Genomic DNA, 13,740 nt, shown 5'->3' with positions numbered 1-13,740 from the left:
ACACATAAGGAACTAGGGTAATTGAAATATCCTGAGTTGATTTGTTTTTATGTTCATTTATTTACAAAATCCTGTCAAAAAATTGAATGTTTCAGAAAAAAAAGATAACATGCCCCACAATACAATTTTGGTAATAATTCTAGTTCAGTGTATCTAGAAAGGTGCATTCAATAATTATGGAAAATTGGAAGTTGGTGTCATAAAAAGTTTCCAAGATAATGAGTCACAAAATTTGATAATTTAACATTGGCGGCATTGGACATACAATGTCCCCTTAAACCTACTAACGGACAACAGCACTTACATTTTGACAGTTTCCATCCTTTCCATGCCAAATGTTCCCTCCCATACAGCCTTCTTTACAGCAATACACTACCTTTCTCACCTCAGCCTTCACTGCACTTAATTACCCACCAGCCTAGTTAAAACCATATTTCCAAGGCCATCACATCCAATCCTGAACTGCTGATCCCTCCAAAAAACAACTTCAGACACTCTGATGGTGACTCAGTATTATCCCGGTCTGGAATGTGGTAATCAGCTACTTCGACAGGGCCATGACTTCCTAAAATCATACCCTGAAATTAGAGCAATTCTGTCTGAAATTTTGCCCACCACACGTAGAATAGTTTTCTGTCACCCTCCCAGTCTCTGCAATATTCTTGTCACACCCTATGCTCCTATTGCACCCATCACCATACCCTATGGCTCCTACCCCGTGCAAGACTTACCCTATGCACCCTCCTACCACCACCTATAACAGCCCTGTAACTGGCAAAACATACGCTATCAAATGGAGAGCCACCTGCGAAATGACACCTGTTACGTAAATGCTGTTCAGCCTATGGGCATAGGCAGAGGCTGAATAGTGGCAACTTGCAATATCCTGCTGCAGAGCATGCTGTACTGCATGACATGCGTGATCTCAGCACCTGTTTCACCACAAACACCATCTGGTTTCTTCCCCCAGATACCAGTTTCTCAGAATTCCACAGGTGGGAACTAGCACTACAACATGTCCTTGGTTCTCGCTACCCACCTGGCCTTAATTTACGCTAATTTCTCCTGTCTCAGTATTTATTCACTGTAACTACTCTTTGTTTCTATCCATTTTAGTATTCTACATCTTTCATTGGCTTTCCTGCCTATTTTTCACCATCCCCATCCCACCTCCGTTACATATAATGCACTTAGCTTTTCACTCTTATTAATTCATGCATGATGTTTAAGCAGTAATCTGGGTCTGCATATTATCCTGTCTTCCACCTTTAAGCTCTCAGGTTTTCAAATCCTCATCTTTTGCAGTCCCCAACAATCAGTCTTTCCTTCTCATCTCGTATGGTAAATCTCCCCTGACCCACGGTTCTGGGCGGCTTTCCCAAAATCTACCCCTTTTCCTAGACGTCTCCAGTCCTTTTCCTTCAACCCTCCTCCTTCCCCTTCTATCTTTCTGCCAGAAGGAGGAGCCACTGGCTCCGAAAGCTTGCCAATCACAACCATCTTTTATGTGTGTGTTCTGCCGTCATTTGGTGAGTAGATATTTTTATATATCCAATTAAATAATTTTGTCAATAATTGAAGTATTATGATACACACTACCAATGTAGATTTTACTCCAGGAAAAGATAAAGCTAATGACTAACCTGGTTGCAGATAACATGCACTTTATTATTTATGGTGGTACAACCTGATATGCACCCATATAAGCATAAAGCTTGAAGCACACTGATGTATGGCTGTGCTAGTGGTCGTGTCACTGTCAGGGGAGACACAGTGGAAAATCTGTCAATCTCCAGATGCAGTGTGGTTGTAAATATTGTGGGATGTCCTTAAATTGTCCACCCAGTTGGACCACATGGTGTATTACAAATTGATCACACCCATACACAGAACTGTGAGCATGACGAAGTAGGAGCACATTCCATAATTTGCATTTACAGCAGTCTGCTACCCTGTGTCATCTACATCTATAGTTACTCCATGTGAAACACTGTGAAGTACATGACACAGGATATGTCCCACTGTTCTGGTTATTAGAACTTTAAATCCCTCTATGTCTGCTGTAATTAAATTAATTATACGCTCATTGTTGTAACCACAACCAACAGCGGGAATGCCTTGGGCTGCGGATCCGAGCCGCCAAGCGGGGAAGCCGCCGGCGGTGGAACACGCACCACCGGATAAACACAGGACGGGTCGGGTGACAGACCAACAAAAACTGACAACAACCGACCACGACTGACTATGAGCGACAGAACAAGGAAGAGATAAACAACGGAGGCTTGTGGAAACCACAACACCAAACACCAAACGTAAATCCTCTCGGAACCAGAGCCAGGCAAATGTCAACAATGAGCAACGACCAGAACGCAGTACCGCCGAGATAGAAACGAAATCCAGAGTGAGTACCGGACTGGCTGGACTAGGGCAGAGCGGGTCCCTATATACGAAACCAGAGGGAGCGGTTATTGGCTACTGTCTGCACGTGGCTTAGCAGTGGCGCCTTCGCTGCGCGAGAGCCGCTGCGGGGAATAGCCGCCACAGAGGCGGAGCCCTCTATGGGCTGACCACATCCATTTGTTCTGCCCTGTGTTCGACTTCCACAGTGGAAGATACTAGATCCCTCCCCCCCGAAATTGGTGCATAGGGGCGGAAATGCCCCGGACGATGCCGAGGCGGGCGGAACGAAGGCACGGGTTGTGAGACGTTCGGAGGGACCACTGGGGGAGGGGAGGGTAGACTGTCTGTGGCATCCATCAAGGTGTCACCAGAGGGCAGGTGAGGAGATGGAGGTTGAAGGGAAGGGCTCCACCTCGAGGGATGTGTCCACACCAGGAAGCAGGGAAGGCGGTGGGGGAGGAATCAAGGCAGGGGCCCGAGGCCAGAGTTGGTTATGGTGGTGACACTCGAGCCCTCTGTGTGTCTGTACGGTCGTCACTTGCCACCCACGAGCCGCTGTCACCATAGCGGGCGTCCATGCAGGTGTGCTGCTATAGGAGCAGGCCCACACAGCCACGCCCGGGGCGTAGCGCCGGGAGGGGCGAGAGCGGAGCCCAGAAGGGGATGGTGTCAGCAGGTGGAGGAAGGTCTGAGGTTGTCGCCAGTGAAGGAGTTCGGCAGGACTATGACCGACCACCGGTGTAGTGCGGTCGGTGCTTAGAAACAAGGTGAGGGTCGAGGTGGTGGCCGACGGCTCCACTGATTTCATCAGCTGCTGTTTGAAGTGCGGACCAGGCATTCCACCACGCCATTGGATGAAGGATGGAAGGGGGGAGAGTGAATGTGTTTGATACCGATAGCGGAGCAGAAGGTCTGGAATGACGGCACCATGAATTGGGGCCCGTTATCTGCGACCAACGTCTGAGGAAGGCCTTCAATGGCCAACACCTGGGCCAAGGCGGTGAGGGTGGCATCAGTGGTGGTGGACGTAATGCGAATCACATATGGGTATTTGGAATAGGCATCAATGAGGAGGAGCCACATGGAGCCTAAGAAGGGGCCTGCAAAATCGAGATGGATCCTGTCCCAGGGTTGGCTGGGTGTTGGCCAGGGCACGAAAGATTGTGGAGGACTAGCCTGATGATGCGCACACACTGTGCAACCACAGACCAGGTGCTCAATGTCTCCATCGATCCCTGGCCAATAGACATGTCGTCGAGCCAATGCTTTCATGCGAGACATCCCCCAGTGTCCGCGGTGTAATAAGTGCAGGATGCGGTGGCGTAAGTCCGGAGGGATGATCACCCGATGGGCGTCCGAGTCCGTGGACAACAGGAGGACATCCTCCATCACCGAAAGTCTGTGTGAGACGTGACGCCACGGGCTGAAATCAGTTTTCAAATGTCGGGTAAGGTAGGGAGGCCAACCATGGGTCACATAGCGGAGGACTTGCCGCAGAATGGGGTCCCTGTGTGTGGAAGCGGCGATTTGCGTGGCTGTCAGAGGAAATCCATCGAGAGTCTCCCGGCGAGCAGAGTCGATGTGGAAGCACAGGACTTCCTGCTGGTCAAACGCTGGATTGGGTCCTGCTGGGAGACGTGACAAGGCATCTGCATTAGTGTGTTGACTGGTGGGCTTATAGCGGATGGTGTAAGTGTAATTACGCAAGAACAACACCCAGCGCTGAAGACGCTGAGCCATCCGTTCTGGGAGGTGCGAATGGGGCCCGAAAAGCGACACTAAGGGCTTGTGATCCATGAGGAGGGTGAACTGCGCCACAAACAGGTAAATGTGAAATTTCTGAACTGCAAAAATAATGGCAAGAGCCTCCTTTTTGATCTGAGAGTAATTCCTTTGCGCAGGGGTTAACGTCTTGGATGCATATGCCACAGATTGTTCCGACCCATCCTCATTCCTGTGTGCCAGGACTGCCCCAATCACATACGCTGAGGCATTGGTCGCCACCACCAAGGGATGATCCGGAGAGAAAGGAGTCAGGTAAGGGACAGATTTCAGCATCGTCTTCAAGTGGGTGAAAGCCTGATCACAGGCAGTAGTCCACGTGTAAGGTACCCCTTTGCGATGCAGGCGATTTAGGGGATGCGTGACGTGGGCGGCTTGGGGTAAGAACTGTAAGTAATAATTGACTTTCCCCAAAAATACCTGGAGTTCAGATAAGTTTTGTGGACGAGGAAGGGCATCGATGGTTGCGACATTGCAGACCAAAGGGCGAATGCCATCTTTACTGAGCCAATGTCCTAAGTCCTCCACTTCCGGTTGAAAAAAACTGCACTTCTCCAGTTGACGACGTAAACCCACTGCCTGCAGGGCGTGAAATAAGGTACTGAGGTTGCCCAGATGTTCCTGGCACGTGCGCCCCGTGACTAAGATATCATTGAGGTAATTGATACAAGCCGGTATTGGTTGCGTAAGTTGCTCGAGATACCGCTGGAAAATCACAGAGGCAGAGGAAATGCCAAACGGAAGACGCTTGTATTTATAGAGACCGAAGGGCGTGTTGATGACGACGATGGCCTGTGATTCCTCATCCAACGGCAATTGGTGATAGGCTTCTGCCAGATCAATCTTAGAAAAGTACTCGCCACCTGCCAGTTTAGCGAGAAGGTCTTCCTGTCGAGGAATGGGATAAGTTTCGATCAAAGACTGGGCGTTGACCGTAGCCCCAAAATCCCCACAAAGACAAAGCGATCCATTGGGTTTCTTGATGACCACTAAGGGCATTGCCCAGGCACTTGATTGTACTGGCTCTATAACCCCCGCAGCCTGCAGCCAATCGAGTTCCTGCTTGACGGCCGCACGCAAAGCTACTGGAATAGGCCGAGCCTGACAAAAGCAAGGCCGTGTGTTCGGCAGTAAAGTGATGTGGGCCTGGAAGTCGGAAGCGCAGCCCAGGTCTGCCGAAAACAGGGAGGAAAATGACGTGCACAGATCATCTAGGTCCTGAAATGGAACCGTAGTTGAAACGAACTGCACTTCGTCTTGAATGGAAAAGCCAAACCGTGTAAACACATCTAGTCCAAAAATGTCCAAAGCCGATGGGTGGTCCACCACAAATAGGGTAAGGGGCCAGGGAACGTTTTTGTAGATGGCCATAACAGAAAGCTGCCCACGGAGAGGGATGGAACCGTCGCCATAGGCGACCAACCTCCGAGAGAGTGAGGACAATTCTGGAGACCCGAGATGTGCATACATCGTCAGATTGACCAAAGAAACTGTGGCCCCGTATCGACCTGGAAACGGACGTCCTCGTTAAAGATGCATAGGGTGAGGAATAACTTTTGAGCCAATGTGTCGGTCTGAGGGGCGACTGCGTATAAAGCATGGATGGCCTCCTGTTGGCCCGCAGGGGCGGGTCGAGCAGCTACGACAGACAGATTGAAGGTGGCCCTCTTTCTCACAGAGCGAACAGGTCTTCCAGTGATGGGGACAGTCAGCTCGAGTGTGGGCCAAGAAGCACTGGGGGCACGACCGGAGGGGGCCATGCGGCCGACGTTGAGGGGCGACTGGCGGTTCGGACGCCATAGAGACATCAGACAGTGAGGAATCTCGATGGCGGTGCCCTTTGGAGACTGCGCCCCGTCGACGGTGATAAGGAGTGGAGCGGGAAGTGGACTCGACCTCTGCCACCTGGGGCCGCGTCATGAGACCTTCGTTCGCTGCTTGAGAAATTTCGAAGGAATGGGCAATACGCAGAATGTCTTCCAAAGAGGGGTTGTCCAACTTTAACGCCACAGTGCGGACCTCTGGATCGGGCGCCAGTTGAACGACCACATCCCGAATTAACGAATCTGCATATGACGCCTTGCACTGCTGATTGGTGCACGTGAAGTTGCATTTGCGGCTGAGGCCTTGCAAATCCGTCACCCAGGAACGGTAGGACTGACCCGGCTGCTTGAGGTATTGATGGAATTCCAAGCAAGACGCAACCACGTGGTATCACTGGGAATAATAGTTAGCAACACACAGATCTCGTGAAAGGAGAGAGCCACGGGGTCGGCCAATGGTGCCAACTTGCGGAGCAAGAAAAACGTGTCCGGTGAGGCCCAAGACAAGAACAACAACCGCTGCAGAGAGTCATCCGACACCTGAAAGGCCGTGAAATGTTGCTTCAGATGATGCAGGTACGTTTCCCAATCCTCTTTTGCGTTGTTGAACGGTGGGAACGACGGCAGACGTGGGAACATGTCTGAAAGCGGGGCACCTGGGGAAAGAGGTGGGAGGGAATCCCGCTTATTGACCCTGTCCAAGAGCAACTGCAGTGAGGTCTGCAAGATCTCCAACTGCTGCTGCTGCTGTCGCATGAACTGCTGCTGTTGCTCTAAGAGAGTGAGTAATTTCTCTTCCATACTCCTATGTTCTGTTTACCTCATCGCCAAATGTTGTAACCACAACCAACAGCGGGAACGCCTTGGGCTGCGGATCGGAGCCGCCAGGTGGGGAAGCCACCGGCGGTGGAGCACGCACCACTGGGTAAACACAGGAGGAGTTGGACGACAGACCAACGACAACTGACAACAACCGACCACGACCGACTATGAGCGACACAACAAGGAAGAGATAAACAATGGAGGCTTGTGTAAACCACAACACCAAACACCAAATGTAAATCCACTCGGAACCAGAGCCAGGCAAATGTCAACAATGAGCAATGACCAGAACGCAGTACTGCGGAGATAGAAACGAAATCCAAAGCGAGTACCAGACTGGCTGGACTAGGGCAGAGTGGGTCCCTATATACGAAACCAGAGGGAGTGGCTATTGGTCGCTGTCTGCACGTGGCTTAGCGGTGGCGCTCTCGCTGCGCGAGAGCCGCTGCGCGGAATAGCCGCTGCACGGAATAGCCGCCGCGGAGGCGGAGCCCTCTATGGGCTGACCACATCCATTTGTTCTGCCGCGTGTTCGACTTCTGCGGCAGAAGGTACTAGACTCATAATTCGTATGGGAGCAATAGCTAGGGGGTTGTAGTATTCTCCTAGAGTCACCATTTAAAGCTTGTTCTTGAAACTCTGTTATTAGACTTTCTTGACATAGTTTCTTCATGTCTTCAAGAGTCTGTTAGTGCAGTTCTTTCAACATCTCAGTGACACTCTTCCAACAAACCAGTGACTAAACATGCTGCTGTTCTCTGTATACATTCAATATCCACTGTCAGTACTACACTGATGTCCAGAATTAAAGCAAGAAACTGCTATTTCCCCATGCTGTGTCTAATTCATGGTATAATCATACTAACAGTCAACCAAATGTCTGTACTACCTTGTTCTGCATGGAAGATGTCATTCCGGTCAATGGACAATCACGCCAACAGTGACATCAGGGCACCTATGAAATGAGGTAGTGTTTGCCGCATAGCCCCACATCCACAATCACTGTGCACACAGTCATAGATGGTACAGTACAGCACAGAGAAGATGCCTACCAGGTTCTCTGCAGTGGAAGGTCTTAGAATGGAAGCAGGACAGTCGCAAACTGGTGTGGTCCAATTAGATTAGATTAGATTAGATTAGATTTATACTAGTTCCATGGATCATGAATACAATATTTCGTAATGATGTGGAACGAGTCAAATTTTCCAATACATGACATAATTAAGTTAATTTAACAACATAATTAAGTTAATATAACAACTTTTTTTATAATTTTTTTTTTGTTTGGTTTTTTCTTGATTTATATTTAAAAATTCCTCTATGGAGTAGAAGGAGTTGTCATTCAGAAATTCTTTTAATTTTTTCTTAAATACTTGTTGGTTATCTGTCAGACTTTTGATACTATTTGGTAAGTGACCAAAGACTTTAGTGGCAGTATAATTCACCCATTTCTGTGCCAAAGTTAGATTTAATCTTGAATAGTGAAGATCATCCTTTCTCCTAGTATTGTAGTTATGCACACTGCTATTACTTTTGAATTGGATTTGGTTGTTAATAACAAATTTCATAAGAGAGTATATATACTGAGAAGCTACCGTGAATATCCCTAGATCCTTAAATACATGTCTGCAGGATGATCTTGGGTGGACTCCAGCTATTATTCTGATTACACGCTTTTGTGCAATAAATACTTTATTTCTCCATGATGAATTACCCCAAAAATATGATGCCATATACAAGCAATGAGTGAAAATAGGTGTAGTAAGCTAATTTACTAAGATGTTTATCACCAAAATTTGCAATGACCCTTATTGCATAAGTAGCTGAACTCAAACGTTTCAGCAGATCATCAATGTGTTTCTTCCAATTTAATCTCTCATCAATGGACACACCTAAAATTTTTGAATATTCTACCTTAGCTATATGCTTCTGATTATTTATTAATGGAGTCATACCATTTACTGTACGGAACTGTATGTACTGTGTCTTATCAAAATTCAGTGAGAGTCCGTTTACAAGGAGCCACTTAGTAATTTTCTGAAAGACATTATTGACAATTTCATCAGTTAATTCTTGTTTGTCAGGTGTGATTACTATACTTGTATCATCAGCAAAGAGAACTAACTTTGCCTCTTCATGAATATAGAATGGCAAGTCATTAATATATATTAAGAACAACAAAGGATCCAAGACCAACCCTTGTGGAACCCCATTCTTGATAGTTCCCCAGTTTGAGGAATGTGCTGATCTTTGCTTATTATGAGAACTGCTTATTTCAACTTTCTGCACTCTTCCAGTTAGGTACGAATTAAACCATTTGTGCACTGTCCCACTCATGCAACAATACTTGAGCTTGTCTAGCAGAATTTCATGATTTACACAATCAAAAGCCTTTGAGAGATCACAAAAAATCCCAATGGGTGGCGTTCGGTTATTCAGATCATTCAAAATTTGATTGGTGAAAGCGTATATGGCATTTTCTGTTGAAAAACCTTTCTGGAAACCAAACTGACATTTTGTTAGTACTTCATTTCTACAGATATGTGAAGCTACTCTTGAATACATTACTTTCTCAACAAGTTTGGATAAAGCTGTTAGAAGGGAGATTGGACGGTCATTGTTGACATCAAATCTATCCCCTTTTTTATGCAAAGGTATAACACTAGCATATTTCAGTCTATCAGGGAAAATGCCCTGTTCCAGAGAGCTATTACACAGGTGGCTGAGAATCTTACTTATCTGTTGAGAACAAGCTTTTAGTATTTTGCTGGAAATGCCATCAATTCCATGTGAGTTTTTGCTTTTAAGCAAGTTTATTATTTTCCTAATTTCAGAGGGAGAAGTGGGTGAGATTTCAACTGTGTCAAATTGTACAGGTATGGCCTCTTCCATTAACAGCCTAGCATCTTCTAATGAACACCTGGATCCTACTATATCCACATTTAGAAAATGATCATTAAAAATATTTTCAACTCCTGACTTTTTGTTCGTAAAGTTTTCATTCAATTTGATGGTAATACTGTCTTCCTGTGCTCTTGGTTGACCTGTTTCTCTTTTAATAATATTCCAAATTGTTTTAATTTTATTATCAGAGTTGCTGATTTCAGACATGATACACATACTTCTGGATTTTTTAATAACTTTTCTTAATATAGCACAGTAGTTTTTATAATGTTTGATAGTTTCTGGGTCACTACTCTTTCTACTCCGGTTACAAGATATTTTTATACCCTTCGTAAGCCATGGTTTGTTACATGGTTTCTTACGAGTATATTTAACTATTTTCTTGGGGAAGTAGTTTTCAAATGCATTTACAAAAGCGTCATGAAATAAATTATATTTTAAATTGGCATCAGGTTCATGGTACACCTCATTCCAGTCTAACTGCTGTAGGCTTTTCTTGAAATTTCCAATTGTTAAATCGTTGACTGAACGTACTATTTTGGTGGACTGTTTAGTACTGCTGAATGGAGCTATGTCATATATTGTAACTAGCCGTGCACCATGATCAGAAAGACCATCCTCAACAGGCTGAGCATTTATCTGGTTAAACTTATCTTGGTCTACAAAGAAGTTATCTATCAGTGAGCTGCTATCCTTTACCACCTGAGTAGGAAAATCAATAACGGGTGTCAAATTGAAAGAACTGAGTAATACTTCAAGGTCATTTTTCCTATTACCCTCTTTCAGAGAATCTACATTAAAGTCCCCACAAATAATAATTTGCTTCCCCATGTCTGACAGATAGCACAACAAGGAGTCCAAATTTTTCAGAAATAGATAAAAATTTCCCGATGGGGACCTATATACAGTTACAATTATAAATGTGCCTTTATTTAATTTAAGCTCACAAGCACATGCTTCTATATGTTTCTCTACACAATACTTTTTTGTTTCTATACTTTTTGCACAATGATGACTTTTGACATATATGGCAACTCCTCCTTTCTCCATATTTTCTCTAATTACATATGCAGAGTGTGGTGTCACCGCCAGACACCACACTTGCTAGGTGGTAGCTTAAATCGGCCGTGGTCCATTAGTACATGTCGGACCCGCGTGTTGCCACTGTCAGGATCACAGACCGAGCGCCACCACAAGGCAGGTCTCGAGAGACATACTAGCACTCGCCCCAGTTGTACGACAACGTTGCTAGCGACTACACTGACGAAGCCTTTCTCTCATTTGCTGAGAGACAGTTAGAATAGCCTTCAGCTAAGTTAATGGCTACGACCTAGCAAGGCACCATTAACCATTTGTAACGTTGCGTGTACCTCATGATAGAGTCTCACTTGTATCATCCAGAATGCTGTATACCAAAGGACAATATAAAAGTTAAGTGTTCTAGTAGCTACGCTCTTTTCTTTATCACATTCATTACGCATCCTGTTCCAGACTTAACGCCAGACAGCGTGAGTAGACGTGTGCCCTTTCGGCTACTTCACTGTGGACTGGCTGCCTTAACAGTCCACAACACAGAGAGCTTAAATCCACTTACATTTACCTTATCCATATCAGTAACAATGTGATGCTCAGACAGGCATAGTATATCTATTTCATCCTCAGCTTCTAAATCTTCTAAACAAACCAGAAGCTCATCTATTTTATACTTTAAACTCCCAATATTTTGATGAAATATACTTACATTATTTTTAATTATACTTTTATGAGAACCTTTCCTTATTCTAACATTTGCAGTACTCTCCTGTCTGTGTTTCTCATTGTGCTTATGCCTAGTTCCTATACCAGTGGTCACATGGTGTTCAGTGAGGCAGATTATGTCAAATGGGTTGGGTGACTTTAATTCATCAATGCAATAACCTAGGACTGAGATACAACTTGGTGGAGAAAAAATTTCTGGTGATTGGTGAAAATTTATAATTGACAGCTGTGATTGGTGATCCAATGTGCTAGAATTGTGCTGTTTAATTTCTTTCCTAAACTGAAGATTTGTTTCAATCCTGACCTCTCGTAGAACTTGACATCTTTCTGTCTTACCTATCCTAAAAAAGGTGCTGCTCCAATTTAGTGTGAACTGCTTTGTTGTTTCTCAGGTGTGTCAACAGTTTATAGGGACTGAAACTATATCTCAAAGACCAGGGCAGGGCTGACCATGTGTGACTTCAGAAGAGAGGACCATCATTTGGCTGTTAGGGGATGATAATACTGCCTTAATACTGCACGGCAACTGGAATGTGAACTCGCAGCATCCAATGGACCTGTTGTATCTAGGCAAATGGTGTGCAGAAGGCTTCACCACAGTGGTCTTTATTGTCAGAGACCTACTGTATGTCTACGTCTGATGTGTCTTCACAGAATGGAACATGTAGAGTGGAATCATCAATGAGCCACGTTGGCGGTCGAACAGTGGGCCAATGTTTTTTTTTTCACAGATGAGTCCCAATTTAGACTGGAGAGTGATTATCAATGGATTTGCATCTGAAGGGAACACTGTAATGTGACACCCTCCTTAAACACTACATTTTTTTTTATAGAAGTAACTGATAGCTGGATTAAACCCGAATCTCATATAGGCCAACACTATCTCAGCTGTTTAACCACAAGAAATTCATGATTCTGTATATGATATATTATATTTCAGGCTAAAATGTATAAAAAAGAAATAAATTGTTGCAATTGTTACGTGCTAATCTGTAAGTGTGGTTATAATTACTCTTCTTAAATTATGAAATTTCTGGTATACTTAAAATTCATATTATTAATTGCACAATCTGACAATAATTAAAAAATTTATTTCTGTACTCATTTATAAAATAATGATATAACTTGAAGATTTTTCTTTTGTCAAGAAAGTTTATAAAATCTTTTTGCTTTGTAAACTCTTTGGAATATTGTGGGTACCACAGAATGTAGGGAGTAGTGGGCATGCCTCTAATGGAAGGAGACGTTTTTATAAGTTTGTGAACTACAATGTAATTATTGTCTTTTTGTTTTAATGTGGAAAATGTAAAGATGGTGTGATATTTAATAATGTGTCAAAGAATAAAATTCAAGAAATATACAGACAAATATTCATCAGTTATTTAGTCATCAGGAACCTACAATGTTAAATTAAATTTCAGCTGCAAAAATGTACCCCTAGACACAAGACTTGGAGCCAACAGCAAGAAGAGAAAATGAAGATAAGTAAAAAGTTTTTCTTTTGTATATCTTACACCTCTCAAAGCTTTTGAAAATAATTAAGACACTAAGAGAATTTTAATAGTGATGTATGGGAGGGTAAGATTACAAGTGGGGGCCTGTCCGGGATCTGTTGACTGATAACAAAGTTTAGTCTGTTGCAGAAGAAGGAATGACAATTATTTATGTATTTTTACATAAAGATGTAAATGAACTTCAATCACTTGACGAAAGAAGACCCGAGAACTGCCCAACAAAGACGTATCAACAGTGATGAGATAATATCAACAATGACAGACAGGATGAATTGAAAGGAGATGGTTCAAGTATGATGAAGGACATCAGAAAAGATAAGTACAAACCATTTGTGAAATTAATTTTTCTTGGTGGACTTGCTTGATTGCTAGGAAAATGAGGATGAAGGTAGTGCTGATGAAATAAAAGCTGTAGGATGTAGCCTAGACATGTTTGAACCAACTGAAAGTGTAGTCAGCAAAGAAACAGTCAAAACTGATAGTTTGCAGTTGATTTGAGCAAAATTAGAGGAGATGAAGATGGACAACAGTAGAAAATATAGCACAATCAATGATCAGTTAATGGAAATATGAACTGATAACATCGTTAAAATGGACGGGGTACAATGCCAAATACACCAACTTGATGATAATGATGAAGTCACATGCTTCTTGACAGAGTGTAGGGGAACAATGTGGGAGACCCCCACCGCTATACTAGGCAAGGTCCTAATCGAGGTGGTTTGCTGTTGCCTTCC

The 13,740-nt window shown here is 44.2% G+C and overlaps 1 long non-coding RNA gene across 1 annotated transcript in view; it reads left to right on the top strand.

Moving 5' to 3' along the window:
* Nucleotides 1-12,836, top strand: part of LOC126234279 (uncharacterized) — a 43,886-nt gene extending 31,050 nt beyond the window's left edge. Inside the window, exon 3 of the long non-coding RNA XR_007544704.1 lies at nucleotides 11,882-12,836. This is a non-coding gene — a long non-coding RNA (uncharacterized LOC126234279). The remainder of the gene's footprint in view (nucleotides 1-11,881) is intronic.
* Nucleotides 12,837-13,740: the final 904 nt, after the last annotated feature.

Source organism: Schistocerca nitens, chromosome 2 (genome assembly GCF_023898315.1).
Source record: "Schistocerca nitens isolate TAMUIC-IGC-003100 chromosome 2, iqSchNite1.1, whole genome shotgun sequence".
Lineage (NCBI taxonomy): Eukaryota > Metazoa > Arthropoda > Insecta > Orthoptera > Acrididae > Schistocerca > Schistocerca nitens.
Note: the sequence above shows the minus strand (reverse complement) of the source record. Positions and strands in the feature narration are given on the sequence as shown.